Source organism: Myotis myotis, unplaced genomic scaffold, assembly GCF_014108235.1.
Source record: "Myotis myotis isolate mMyoMyo1 unplaced genomic scaffold, mMyoMyo1.p scaffold_m19_p_4, whole genome shotgun sequence".
Classification (NCBI taxonomy): Eukaryota; Metazoa; Chordata; class Mammalia; order Chiroptera; family Vespertilionidae; genus Myotis; species Myotis myotis.
Window position 1 is genome coordinate 20751724 of NW_023416346.1, and position 16060 is coordinate 20767783.

General features: G+C 37.8%; 1 non-coding gene across 1 annotated transcript; it reads left to right on the top strand.

Moving 5' to 3' along the window:
- The first annotated feature begins 13954 nt into the window (after positions 1 to 13954).
- LOC118654878 lies at positions 13955 to 14101 on the top strand. Its single transcript, XR_004967133.1, has one exon. It is a non-coding gene; the product is annotated as a small nucleolar RNA SNORA18 (small nucleolar RNA).
- Positions 14102 to 16060: the final 1959 nt, after the last annotated feature.

Below are 16060 nucleotides of genomic sequence, written 5' to 3' on the forward strand. Positions count from 1 at the left end.
GACCAGAATTGAACCCTCGACCCTTCAGTTCGTAGGCCAATGATGCTCTATCCACTGAGCCAAGCCTGCTAGGGCTTCAGTGACTTTTTAATGAAGATTTAATGAAATAATCTCTTTGAAACATCACTTAGCACATCATAAGCATCCAGATATTAGTTACTTGATAATTAAAGCCCTTGCCTATTAGGCATAAAATAAATTACTATTAAATCTAGAAGAGAATGAGGAAATCTTATAGCGTGTGCTGTCTTCCATCTTCACTAAGGAAAGCATTTCTGGAGTAAAGATAACTCTCCTTAGTTATACCACAGTTCCCTCTCTATTTAGGAACTGGAGAGATGATTTCTGACAATATAAAGAGTGTTGGGAAGGTTTCAGCATCACCAAGGGGAAGCTGAGGTGGAATACTTCTGGTTGTCCAGAATTGCTCTTACACTATGATTAGAATCAAGAGCTCTTTATTAATTAATAAAGAGATGAAGGGAAGTGAGTCTCTTTAAGATTGTGTCTTTTGGTTACTTATATTACATTGGAACATGCATTGTCCCTAGGTGTTCCTAGAAACCTTTTAGTTCAACAACTCTTAATTTTAGCTCAAAACTGATATCTAGGGTAATCTAACAAATCACTGAGTAAAGACAAAATACATTTTTTAAATACTCACTGCAGAAACTAAATGAATAAAAGCTTGGCATTCAAAAGAACATTTGGTTTAAAATAATGTGGTCTGTATAGAGACATTTCAGTATTCTATTAATTAGCACTTATCTTGATTCAGTTTAATTGCTATAACAGTGGAGTCATGTTCTAATTCTTTATGGGCTTCTTAGATGAGTTGAGAATGGACAAATTATATTAAAATCATTGTAATGACAACCACCTAATGGAAGAGAGATAACAGTGTGACATCTGTAATGTTTTGAGAGAGCTTCAGAAAAATATTGGACTTTTATTATCTGACTCAGCTTGCACATGAATCCTGCCATGACTAATATTGATAGTGAGCACACATAGAGAGACCCACTGCTACACCAGTCATTTCTCTTTGATACTATCTTCCAGATGTAGCTGTTTCCAGTCTGTTCAGAGTTCTTGGCACTCCTGCTGCTCCATTTTACTACTGTATTTAGTTTCTCTCTGGGATAATTTGTATTTGCCAATCACACTTTAGCAGTACTGGTTCAGTTTTAAATTTAATCATAGGACATTGTATGCTTCAGTTATCTTTTGTAAACTTGACATTTGTCTGATCATATCAAATGTAGTCTTTATTTAATTTGTTAGTACGTCCATTATATTGGTTTATGTAAGGGTTGCTATGGCCTGAAAGGGATTTTTTTTACCATAAACAGTATACCTTTATATTCTTCCTATAGCAAGACAATTCACATCCTCCAGTGTCATTGAAATCTGGCTAGAACAGCAGGAAGACTACCTCAACCCTTTCTCTGTGCCTTCTTTGAATTGTCCCACTATCCCAAGGGGACTTCTAGTAGCTTTGGCTACTGCATACTCTGTGGCAATATAAAAAAAAACCCACAGCAAATATATTTTATAATTTTTTCAATTACAATGACTACTATAGTAAAATACCTATAGTACCTATAGTTTATCCAATCCTTGTGCCAGACACAACTTCCTGATATTTTATTATCCCCAAGTATGCCCCATAAAACCTTATGTAGTGAAAATATATTGTATATTAATGTTTCAATAAATAATTTAATAAAAATACAGTAACTATATGCCGAGAGCAGTGTTAACAAGCACTCTGAAATTAAAGGAAAGCGAAGTTAAACACAATGGAGCGTAATTCCAAATAAATAGATTGCAAAAATGAGCAAAATATTACAATTAATTATACCATTCCTTGCCTATCATATTGGGGGGTGAGGGGGAAAGGGGTTATGTGAGAAGAAATACTGAAGGCGAAGTTCAACCGGGAAGTAAATCACATAACTTTTCTGCAACAAACAGGAACATAAACATGAATATATATTTCTAAATGAGCACATAATAACTATCATTTTAAGAAGCTGTAGAACTTGTCAAAAGGAAGCTCTATGCCCTAGACATAAATTACAAGCTGATGATATTTCTAGTTTATCTTCCAAAGCAGCTATATTTATCATATATATCCAAATAAAATATGTGAAATACCTTATAAAAACAGAAGTGATAGATATTCCACATAAAGTATTTACTAAGATTGAATGAAAATGTTGAAAACCAAATGCACAACTTTTGCTTACAACATAATTTCCAGGAATGAAGAATCAACAGCTTAGCTGTCTGGCTCGGTCATTGATTTGTTTTGCCTGCCTGACTTGGTAATGGACTAGTTTTGCCTGACTGACCTAGTCATCAACTTGTTTTGCTGGACTGACTCAGTCATCTGATTGATTGGGTCATTGACTGCTTTGCCCTCCATTGGTTTCTTCACTGACTTGTTTAACCCAGGACTGACTATGTCTTCATAGACTTATTCACCAAGACCTGACTGGGTCTTTTTTCAAGTCTTCCCTGGACTGACTCAATCATTATTTTTATGAATTGACTGGCACATCAGCTGTTTTCCACAGACTCAGGGGACCATTAACTGCCTGCAATCTCATTATTAACTGTTTTTGTTGGAGTGATTTGCTCATAGGCTATTTTCACTCATCCGGGGGATTTCAGTCATCTCCATCATCAATTATTTCTGCTGCTGACTGACACGGTCATCCACCTGTTTCCCCTTAGACTGACTAGGTCACCAACAGTTTTTCCTGGAGTTACTCTCTCATTGACTGCTTTTCCTGGACTGAGGCTGATTACTCTTTACTAGTTTGGTTATAGATCCTGAAAGTGGGGTTGCTGGGAATAGAAAATATTTATAAGGTAATGTATATTAAAAAACACATATCACATATATACATATACACATATATGTGAATTTCCTTCAAAATGTTTATCCAAGGTGGCAAATTAACCAAGAATATATGAGGGTGTCTCTCCAAAACCTATATGTTGCCAACATTTAATTTCCCCCCAATATAATAGGCAAGGAATGGTGTATTTAATTAAGTGTAATGTTTTGCTCATTTTTGCAATCTCTTTATTGGGACTTATGCTCCATTGTGTTTAACTTTGCTTTCCTTAAATTTTCAGAGTGCTTGTTAACACTGCTCTTGTGATAGAGTTATTTTATTTTTATTAAATTATAATTTATTAAAACATAAATATATAACATTTTCATTGTGTATGTTTTTATGGGGGATACTTTAGGACAGCAAAATAATAGGAAATTATGTGTAGGCTCTAATATTCTCTTGGCCAAACCACTCAAGATTTAAATAATCAATTGGGTATTAATCAAAGTGGTCAATCAATTATGTAAATCAATGGAACCAATGCTACTGGCTTGGACAGTAACTTGACCCAGAACTCCCACCACTCATGCTTGAGTGTAACATTGAGCTCTGAATAACATGCTCAGCTCACACAATTGATATACTTTTCAATACCTGATTGCATTATAGTGGGGTTTAATTAACTACCATGAATAGCTATTCATATAAATAAACTATACTATCTTATACAAAAGTATAGATTGTTAAAATGAAATCTGCAATGTACATATATCTTTATTTGTATGTGCTTGTGTGTAATATATACCTGAAGAATAAGAACATATAGCTGAAATCATGGACAAGGACATTCTAGATGCTCATTATTACTCTTACAGAAAAGAAACTTTAAGGTGAATATCATTAATAGAAAGAAAGAGGGACAGTAGAACACACACCCACACACAGATATGAATTATATTCACCAGGAAAATACTACAAATTGCCTAAACTTGTATGCAACTTATAATATTTCTCAAAACAAGAAAATAAAAAATACAAGGAGGTATTTACATTAGTCTCTATTTGTACGTGACAGAACAGTGAGCAAAAAATATTTTTAAGGCATGGAATAAAAGGGAAAGGGGAAGCAAAAGATATAGATCATTTAAACTTAAATTAATACTAGTGGCCTGGGGCATGAAATTCGTGCACATTAAAAGGGAATTAATTAGAGGAAATATTTTAATATTGCCATTTGCCCTTTCTCTATAATAGAAGTGTCAGAGATAAAAGAAAAGTAGTAAAATGTATATGAAACAATATATAAATTGATTAATAAATAAACAGTAACAACATGATATCACAACAACAAAGACATGATATTAAAACAAAAACATGATGGAAAAACAACACTGATACAAACAATGAATGATAAATTGATTAAACTTATCCTAATATCTCCCTGTATACCACATTAAGAGTGAAAACACTTTCAGAGTGCTTGACTAATTTCCCTTGTGATGAAGTATTTACAACTTTAACTTTAATGTCATATGCTCTTCGAACTCCAGAGAAAGCAACATATAACTGACCATGTGCGAAAACGGGTTCAGGTAGGAATATTCCTACTCTGTCTAGAGTTTGTCCTTGTGATTTATTAATAGTCATCACAAATGCTGGCATCACAGGAAACTGTCATCGGATTAATTTAAATGTGAGGCAGTGTCAGATGGGGACAAGTCAATTATTTGAATCAGAACAACCTCTCCCTCTGCAGATCTTGTTAATACTTCAGCTTCGATAATATTAGGTCGCAATTTTTTGATAATAAATCTAGTACCATTACAAAGGCCCCATTTACTATTAATATTTATCAGTAGCATGATGATTGCACCCCTTTTAATTTTAATTTATGACACGGCATTCCCGAAGGAGTAATAGTATTAAGAAATTTGATGGGAAAATTTTCCTTTTCAGCATCATCTGTTGAATCAATGGAATCATCACTCAAATATGTGTGAAAATCTCCACCGAGTATATCCAAAATTTCTTCAATTAATTTTTGAACGTGTTCATTTTTTTGGACAAATAATCGCATGTTTAGATATATTTTAATATTATCTATAGATATACTATTTCCAAAGGTACTTCAATAATAGATCCATTAGAAATCATTTCACAGGAGATTTAAATAATATATATTCCTAAATGAGAACTGCTATCAAGTTTGCCATCTCCAAGTTTTACTAACCATTCACTATAAGCATGATCCTCTGATCTCATATTTGTTTTAAGAGACAACTTTCTGAAACATCCCTAAACACTATAGTGCTTTAAATTCATTTCTACTATGGCTGATTGCAAAGCATGCATCACAATACTGAGACATTGTCCAAAGTCCCCTCCAAGAAGGAGAACTTTCCCACCAAATGCAACATTCAAATTCATAATTTCTCTTAATAATCTGTCTATGGAGTTTATAGCATGACTGGATGCCATGGTGCATTCATCAATAATGAGAAGTTTGGCCTTTTTAATGGTTTTATCAACTTCACTCTTTATATTGAGTCTAGAAATTGAAGTTTTATTTAATGGAATTGGTCATTTATATTGGGCATGAAAGATTCTTCCACTGAGAAGTAATTCCTGTAGATGCTATGGGTAAAACAGTACCACCATGACCTCTAATATAATGTACCAAAACTTTATAAAGATGTGTATTTCCACTACCACCTGGACCATTCAAGAAAAAGCATTTGGGGTGTACAGTTTGATCTTCAATGGCTGAAGTTATTCTTTCTACAATGCCAAAGTCCTGTGTCATCCCCAGGACTAATCTCTCCTATGGCTGCCTTACCCAGACCACAGGCCTACTGGCCAGAGCTCTGCCCTTTGCTCAGCCTCACCTCCCTGCTCATCCAAGATTGACTCCACCCCCACTAACCCCCTGCTGGTCCCTTAGCCTATGTCATTCTCACTCACCCTCTCACAATCAGGGACTTGAACCATATCCCCAGTGCAAGCATGCGAAGAGGCATCAGCCACGGCCCCGCCCCCACTGCGAACCCCCTGCACTTGAACCAGGCCTCCCTGGCCTTGATTTCTTGCCTGTAAAGGGTATGGGAATTGAGTGGCTGTGAAGGTACCGTCCAGCTCCAATGTTCTCTAGGGAGCAGCCTCGGGACCAGAACTCAAACTGCCTCCACTGTTATTGGCAAAGCCTCTTGCCTGGTCTTCTACCTCTGGGCAAGTCTCAGCCAAGCTGTCCTCCACCCTATTCTTTCTACAACACCAAAGTCCTGTGTCATCCCCAGGACTAATCCTTCCTATGGCTGCCTTACCCAGACCACGGGTCTCCTGGCCAGGGCTCTGGTCAGGGCTTTGCCCTCTGCTCAGCCTCACCTCCCTGCTCATCCAAGATCGTCTCCACCCCCATTAACCCCCTGCTGGTACCTTAGCCTATGTCATTCTCACCCTCTCACAATCCGGGACTTGAACAAGGCCACCAGCGCAGGCATGCGGAGAGACATCCACTGCAGCCCTGCCCCCACTGCGGCCCCCCTGCTCTTATGGTCATCTGTCTGGTCGTAATAGCCCTAGGCTATTATTAGTATAGATGTTGCTCTAATAGGCATATAACTAAGCTTTGACCCAGTTTCAAATATGAAACATGCCTACATACCAAGTCAAGTCTCAACACATTAAAACAGTAGGAAGTATGCAGACAGCATTTTCTGAACATAAAATTAAATTTGAAATAAAATATAAAGCTAACTGGAATCCCACATTTTTCACAATTATAATGTAATTCTACACATAAGTGGGTAAAAAGCACATAGTAATGAATATGAGACTATAATTAGAACTAAACAAATTGTTATATGTCAAAATCAGTGATGCCACTATGGAGTTAAAGGGAAATTTATAGAACAAAATGCTTATATTAGGGGAGAAAGAGAAAAGCTAAAACATAATAAAATAGTCATGCATTTAAAAAATATAGAAAATGAGCCCTAGCTGGTTTGGCTCAGTGGATAGAGTGTCCCAAGTTCAATTCAGGTCAAGGGCACATGCCTGGGTTGCGGGCTTGAACCCCAGTAGGGGACATGCAGGAGGCAGCCGATCAATGATTCTCTCTTACCATTAATGTTTCTTTCTCTCTCTCCCTCTCCCTTCCTCTCTAAAATCAATAAAAATATAATTTAAAAAGTAATTTTAAATGAATGAAATAAATATGTTTTTTAAAAAATATAAAAAATGAAAAACCAGATAATGAAGTAAGAGCAAAAAGTAAGGATATTAAAAAAAATCCCATAAAAGGACAGTGGCATTTGAATCTTTCATATGTACTCTCTAGGAGTGTGCTTTTTGTTTGTCATTGTAGGAACTTTTGGGGACAGAAGGTGGTGGCCCTAGAACCGAATGCAAACCAGTGTCTTTAATCTGCTCACTATAACCATCCAGCCCCTCTCTGGCCTAGCCCAAAACAGATTAAATTAGAAAACAGAAAGGGGAGAAGGTTTCCGTTTTTCCTCCAGTTCTCAAATTCTCCATATTTCTCACCCCTGACACTAGTTTCCTAGAAGCTTAATCCGGGCAGCAGTGCACTTGGTGGGTGGGACAGTGTTACATTGTAAATGGCTGAGGATACCCAGAGGAACTGGCCTTGAAACACATTTTTGGCAAAGCAAAGGGAACAAGTTGTGTGACTTTGCATACACTATCTTGGGCCAGTATGAGAAGATTATCATTGTTGGGGACACATGGGACATGAGATCAAGCTGGCAACTACCTGTTACTGCCATATATGCCCTGGCAGGGTCATGCTGAGTGGCCAATAGCTTGAGTACACCCAGGGGACATTCTCAGTGACATGAGTCAGTGTACAAGTCTATCTGTTTAGGTCAGATGATAGTAGAGAGTGCTGTGGCCTGGAGTGAGCACAGGAAGTGCATTCTAATGATGACCTTGCCCAGTGCAGTGGCTCCTAGTTACCATCACATAGCACTTTAGAAAGCTACTTAGCAAGATAGGAAAAAATGTATCACCAATAACCAAACCTCAAGTGCCTGTAAATGAGGACATGTCCATGGACATTCACTGTGTTGTAGTTTGTCCTGGACATGGAGATATACAAACAAACATGCAGGGTGGGTCATATTTTGTGACAAAAAACTAACTGTAACTAGAGTAAGAAAGAAAAAAACAACACTGGTTCATAGAGTTGAAAAGTCCAGAATTTAGTATTTCTGTAGTTATACCTTCTTCTATATGTTCAAAAGAAAGGAATAGATTTGTACCTTTCTCCATATAGGTTAAGTTTTCTACTCTCTTACTTTCAATATCAGGGAAGTTATTGTTAAAATAATATTTGGCACAGCCCTGTGAGATGGATATTATTACTAATTACAATGGAGTACTAAATGGCCATAAGAAAGGATGAAATAGCATCATTTACAACAACATGGATGGACCTTGAGAACATTATGCAAAGTGAAATAAGTCAGACAGAAAAAGCTAAGAACTATATGATTTCACTCATATGTGGAATATAAAACTGAAACTTATGAACACAAACAACAGTGTGGTGGTGGCCAGAGGGAGCGGGTAGGAGGAGAAGGGGGTCCTAATATGAGGTGACCGGAGAAGATTTGACTTTGGGTGGTGGGCACATGGTCCTATATATAGATTTTGTAAATTAGTAATCCAGACAGGAAACCTATATGTTCATGTTGACAAATGTCATCCCAATAAAATTTAGAAACTAAAACTCATATAATTCAGCTAGCATGCTAGCAGTCACATGATAATGAGGAACTGCTGGGATATGACTTCTAGACTGTCAGATGCTACAGATGATGGCACTTCATTTTCCATCAATCCTTTTGTTTTTCTGATTAGTTATTTATCTCTTTACACAAATTCTAAAATGTGGCTAATTCAAACTAACTCTACTCTCCTCAAACTTCTGCCACTTCTCTCCTTACTCTATATTTAATGGCCTGTTGCTTCTCAGTAAAATAAAAAGTATTCCCTGGTAAATTCCCTAATATCTGTCATCTCACCAAGATACATCTATATTTGCATGAATTCTTTTTTAATCATATTTATTGGGGTAACATTGGTTAATAAAATTATATAGGTTTAAAGTGTACAATTCTGTAATACATCATCTGTATATTCCTTTGTGTGTTCACCACCCAAAGTCAAATCTCCTTCCATCACCATATATTTGACTAACTTTACAACCTCTCCCCCACCCCCTTTCCCTCTGTTAACCATTATACTGTTATTTGTGCTTATGCATTTTTGTTTGCCTTATTTGTTCACTTGTTGATTTCAATTTTATATCTCACATATGATATGAGTAAAATTGTGGTTCTTGCTTTTTTTTTTTGATTCTTTAGCATGATATTCTCAAGATCTATCCATGTTGTCATAAATGGCAGTATTTCATATTTTCTTCTGAGTAGAGTAGTATTCCATTGTCTTCTTTACCCAATAATCTAGTAAAAGACACTTTGTTTCCACATCTTGGCCACCATGAATAATGCTGCAATGAACATAGGGGTACACACATATTTATGAATAAACTAGAGGCCCGCTACCACCCATCCCTGGTTCCTTGTTCCCCATTGGGCAATCAGAGCCTGCCCGCCAGGGGGAGGGACCGAGAGGTGGGCTGGCAGGTCCTGATCAGGAAATTGGGGCCTGTGGGTTGGGGATAGCTCCTGCATTGAGTGTCTGCCCCCTGGTGGTCAGTGCATGTAATAGCAACCAGTTATTCCACCATTCGGTCAATTTCCATATTACCCTTTTATTATATAGGATGTTTTCAAATGAATGGGAATATATAAAATTAACAGGCTTCTGCATACCCAAAGAAACCATTAGGGAAACAAAAAGGCAACCAACTGAATGGGAAAAGATATTTGCAAACAACACTTCTAATAAGGGCTTAATAATCAAAATATATAAAATCTCATATACTCAACAATTCTAAAACAAACAATCCAATTTAAAAATGGACAGAGGACCTGAATAGACACATCTCCCAGGAAGACATACAAATGGTCAACAGATGCATGGAAAATTATCAACTTCATTAGCTATTAGGAAAATAGAAATAAAAACTACACTGAGATGCCACCTCATACCTGCTAGAATGACTATTATCAACAAAACAAGTGCTAACAAGTGTTGGAAGGGTTGTAGAAAAAAAAAGCTACTCTCATTTAGTGTTGGTGGGAATGTAAACTGGTACATCCACTATGCAAAAGAGTATGAGGCTCCTCCAAAAATTAAGATTAGAGTTACCATTTGGCCCAGTAATCCAGCTACTAGGATCCTTTTTAAAAAGCTCTTATCCAGGCTAAACTTGCACCAATATTCTAGGTTTCACTTCCTCCTCATTTCTTTGGATTGTTACTCAATCATCCTCTATCCTCTATCTTCAACCTCACTACTAGCTCTTGCTCATCCTATATAATAAAAAGCTAATATACAAATAGTCATCATGCCCTTGCACCCTCACACCCTCATGCCCTCGTGCCCTTGCTCCCTTGCACTCTTGCACCAGGGCCGGGGGACCTGAGGCCACACTCCTGCCCCTGCGCTGGAGCCAGGGACCTGAGGCCTGGCCAGAAGACCTGAGGCCATGCTCCCCACCTGGCAGGTTTTGACTAGGGACCTTAGGCTGTGCCCCCCACCCAGCAGGGCTTGACAGGGGACCTGAGGCCATGCCCCCTACCTGGAAGGGCTTGACAGGGGACCTGAGGCTGTGCCCCCCACTTGGCGCCAGGCCTTGGGACCTGAGGCTGCGCCCTCCCGCCCTGCGCGTCTTGATGGAGGTGAGGCTGGCCGGGTCTGGGTCTCGTGCAATTTCGAGGAGCATGTGGATGAGCAGGGACTTGACTCTGGGTCCCATGGAGTGCCCCAGACTCTGATAGGAGGGAGATTTTCATATACATTTTATTAATTTTCTTTCATCTCTAACACTTGTATTATAGAAAAGGGCAAATAGCAATATTAAAATATTTCCTCTAATTAATTCCCTTTTAATGTGCACAAATTTTGTGCACCAGACCACTAGTTATCATATAAACAGAGATTTGCAAAAATCTCCGTGTACTACTTGATGTTCTCCAGCTAATGTCCTGTTTATATAACCTTTCTAAGTTAGACTTCTTCAGAATTTTCTATACTTGCTGACTCCATTTCTTCCCTTCCTCTGTAGTCTTCAGCTTGCTGCAGTCTGTCTACTATGCACATTATTTTACCAAGAAATGCTTGTATTAAGATAATCAATGACATACATGTTGATAAATCCAGAGATTCCTTTTAGACCTTACTCTACCTGATACATCTATAGCTTTAAACACAGTTCTTTAAATTCTTTTTTGAAACTCCTAAATTTGAAGTTCTTGAGACATATGTACTAAGCCATCTTTTAGTTCTCACTTTACAATTCCTTTCTAGGTTATCTCATAAATGCTAATGCATTTCATTTACCAGCTAAATACTAATGACTTCTGAATTTGCCTACCTGCTCTCTAGACTCCTCTCTTAGAATTCTTGGCTTCTATATCCAACTGCTGATTGGCTCTCTCCAATTGGATGCTTCATTCAGCTACCCTATGTCTTTTGATTGGAGCATTTAATACATTTAAATTTAGGGTTATTATTGATAGGTACTTGTGGGGTTTTTTGCCATTTTAATTCTGATGACTAGGTTTCTCTGTTTATTCTAATTACAGCAGTCCCTTTAGCATTTCTTCTAATGTTGGCTTGGTGGTGATGTACTCGTTTAGCCTTCTCTTTTTTGCCTGGGAAGCTCTTTATTTGACCATCTATTTTGAATGATAGCCTTGCTGGATATAGTAATCTTGGTCCCAGATCCTTGCTTTCCATTATCTTGAGTACTTCATGCCATTCCCTTCTGGCCTGTAGAGTTTCTGATGAGAAATCAGGTGTCAGCCTTATGGGGATTCCTTTGTAGGTAACAGTTTTCTTTTCTCTTGCTGCCTTTAAGATTCTCTCTTTGTCTTTAATTTTTGGCATTTTAATTATGATGTGCCTGGGCATGGGCCTGTTTGGGTTTTTCTTGCTTGGGGTTCTCTGTGCCTCCTGAACTTGTGTGACTTTTTCCTTACCAGTTTAGGGAAGTTTTCTGTCATTTCTTCAAACACCTTCTCTATGCCTTTCTCCCTTTCTGCCTCTTCTGGCACACCTGCTATTCTAATATTGTTATGTTTCACATTGTCCCACAGCTCCCTTAAGCTGTCCTCCTATTTTTTAATTGTCTGTTTTTTTCTTTTTGGTTTTCTGATTGAGTGATATTTTCAACTCTATCTTCTAATTCACTGCTTCGATCCTCAGATTCCCCTAATCTGCTGTGTATTCCTTCCAATGTGTTCATGATCTGTGTTATTTCATTTTTTATCTCAGACTGTTCTTTTTTCATAGTTACTATATCTTTTTTCATGCTGTTGAGCAACTTTATCATCATTACTCTGAACTCTGTTTCAGATAAATTTCTTATCTCTGCTTCATTTACCTCTTCTTCTGGAAAATTCTCTAGTTCTTTCATTTGGGGAATGTTTTTTTGTCTCCTCATTTTGACTTCCTGTTTGGTTTTGTGATTATGTATTAGGTAGATCCTCTACACCTTTCAATCTCTAGTGCTAGACACTATTTAAGGCTGTTTCTGACTAATAAGATCAAGCAAAGACTCAAAGCCTCCAGAGACCGCCTCTGCCTCCAGACTGATAGGATTTTTACTTGAATTGCTCCCCAGGCAATTGTCCTCAGGTGTGATGAGAGGTGTTTTTTTTTTCCAACAGGGTGGATCAGTTGCTTTTGCCTGGAGGCTAATTGTTACTTTTAATCTCTCTCTCTTTTTTTTTAAATATATTTTATTGATTTTTTAAAGAAAGGAAGGGAGAGAGAGATAGTCAGAAACATCGATGAGCGAGAAACATCGATCAGCTGCCTCCTGCACATCTCCTACTGGGGATATGCCCGCAACCCAGGTACATGCCCTTGACCGGAATCGAACCTGGGACCTTTCAGTCCACAAGCCGACACTCTATCCACTGAGCCAAACTGGTTTCTGCTACTTTTAATCTCTTAAGTGGCCTCAGGGCAAGATGTTTTCCAATAGGGTGTGTCAACTATCTTTCCCCCAGACAAGGCAAAGATGTGGGAAAGATGTCCTCCACTGCCTGAGGGAATGATTCAGCCCAGGAAACTTGGGGTGTCTGCCTTCTGAGTTCTACCTTCCGAGTCCCCTGTCCTGGCTTCTGCTTTCACAGCTCTAGTCCACTTCACCTTCCCTCTGCCGGAGCACAAGGTGGGCTGGATCCACAGGGAATTTTGTGTATTGGTCTTTAAGAGGGTGCTTGAATTTTCAGCTGTTACTCCCTGGCAAACAGCACCCCACTGCTTTTCACAGCCAGATGCTATGTGGGTACCTTTCTCAGTTTTGGTGCTCTCTGCTGGGGGGCTCAGCTTGGGGATTAGATCCCAGAGTTCTCAGTGGCAACCCACCACAGCTGAGATATCTCTCTGGGACTTCAGTTGCTGTCTGTGGGTGCCCAGCCAGCTCTTTCGCAACTCCGCCCCTCCTACTAGTCTCTATGTGGTCTCCACTTTCAGTCCTTGGGTATCAGGGTTTTTTCCTGCGAGTTTTCCAGGAAGATTTTCTGTATTTTAGTTGTAATTACAGTTTGTTCCTGGGAGCATGTCCGTGCAGCATCCACTTACTCTTCTGCCATTTTTAATCCCTTTTGGATGCTTCAAATATGCTTCTACTTTATTATGTTCAGTACTCAAGTCTGTTTTTCCTTTAAACTGAGTACTTCACTAGACTTGCACATTTTAGTATATGACACCTCTGTCTGGTTACTAAAGACAGGAACAGGTGTTATCCTAGACTTTTTTATCTTCCTCATATACCATATATACTCTACCAGCAAATCTTTTCCATTCTAATGGAAAACTGTGTCTTAAAATTATCCACTTTCCTCACTTTTATTTCTTTGTCTGTAATAAAAGCCACTATTTTCTCTCACTTGGTCAGCTATAATATTTTCTTAACTGGTTCCCTGCTTCCATTGTTAGACCATGAAGACCATTATCCATACTGTAGCAGCAGAACAATTTTTTCTCAAAACTGATCATTGTTGGAAACGCCTCATAGAATAAATATGTTGTTTCCTTTATTCACAGAACTGTGTGTTAGATCTGTGGGAAGGAATTACAAGACAGCTGCTAAAAAAAAAAAAAAAAAAAAAAAAAAAAAAAAAAAAAAAAAAAAAAAAAACCCACAAAAACAAACCAAAAAAACCCCAAACTGATCATGTCATTCCTCTGTATAAATTTCTTCAATCCCAGTTGCCCTACCACTATCCAATGGCTTATAGCCTTATTTATAGCCTTATAAGGACCTTTGCAATCTCACCACTCTCTACCACCCGTACTTCTTTCACCACTCCTCCTTTTTCACTGAATGCAGCCATATTGAAATAATGTTCCTTCTATGAATTATATAGTTGACTCTTAAACTACATGAGTTTGAACTGTGCAGATCACTGATATGCAGATTTTCAAAATAAATATTGTAAATTCATTTTCTCTTATGATTTTCTTAATAATGTTCCCTGTTCTCTAGCTTACTTTACTTAATAATATAGTATATAACACATATACAAAATATGTGTTAAACTGTTTATGTTATTTACAAGGTTTTCAGTCAGCAGTAGGCTATTAATAGTTATGTTTTAGGGGAATCAAAAGTTTATGTGGATTTTTGACCATGCATGGTATCAACACCTCTAACTACCACATTGTTCAATTATTTACTGTATTTTGCTTCCAAAGAAGCTTCCCTGTGCAGTAAAGATTCTGTCAGCTGTCTGTATTGTGTGTATTCAGATCACTTTGTGCTTATGGTATGGTATTGCAGTTGCTTGTTACATCAGTCAGTGCTGGTCAGGAAAACAGACACCATTGCGAGTATTTTAAGTAGGAGATTCAACATAAGAAATGAGTTGCTTACTAATCGATTAGAAGAGATGGAGGAAAGAATATCAAGAAGATCACTACTAGATTTCAGGTTCAATTTCAGGTTTCAGGAATCAAGAAGTTAATGCTTGCTCCCCCTAACCTCATGCACACCTTCTCCAAGGACAGGGAACAGGAAATAACTGTTGAATATGACCACAACTGCCATGAAGGACTGAGGTTGGTCACTCCTGTACAAGTACCTATAGGCTGCTACAAAAATTTTGAGTCTGTTAAAGACGCTGGTGTCTGCCTGCTGCTCCAGATAAAGGGTAGTATGGCTTCTGTTTCTCTTCTGCATTGTAGTTATGGTTCACAATGGCAGAACCTAAGCCTCTAGCAAGGGAACCCAGAAAAAAATAGTTTCTAGTTTTGCAGTCCCTGTAATTCATTGGAAGTTGGCACCATTCCACTCGTTCTTTTATCTGATACTCCATCAAAACTGAGTTCTGTGAGACTAAGGACTTTGCGTTTCCTATTATGTTCCTGTAGGACCCATTCAAATGCCTTGCCCAATGAGTACTGATGTAATAAAAGAATAATTAGGTCTTTACATTTCATAGATATATTAGTGGCATTATTGTTTATAAAATGAAAATTAATTATAATCTAGATTCTGTTATAAGCATATAAAGCTTTTTATGATTTGTTATATTGATATTTTAACGCACTATTATGCACAGACACTGTGCTAAGCCTCTTTACCTGAATGACTTCATATAATCCTTAAAATAGCTCTATGAAATAGATTCTATCATCTCAGTTTTATAGATGGAGAAATGAAGATTTAGAGATTAAGTAGTTTATCCAAGGTCACAAAGTTTCTAAAGGGATAGGCTGTGTTTGAAACCAAAGATGACTTATTCCAAAACCATTCTCCACTACACCATCTTCAGCTCAGATAAGTTGAAAAACTTGGCCTGATGGCATTTTATTGATTTGTGGGATACATTTATGACATTTTGACTTCAAAAGTCCTTCTGAATTCTCACATTGCATCACTTTAAATGGCGTGTCTCTTGCATAACAAAGAGGTTCTCCTAGATATTTTTCTCAGGAAGGACCAAACACACTTGGCAACTGCCCTTTTTGTAATCCAAAGTGATTACAAACCCATTTTAAAAGTTGCATAGTTAAATATGAGATGCCTAGTTAAATTTGAATTT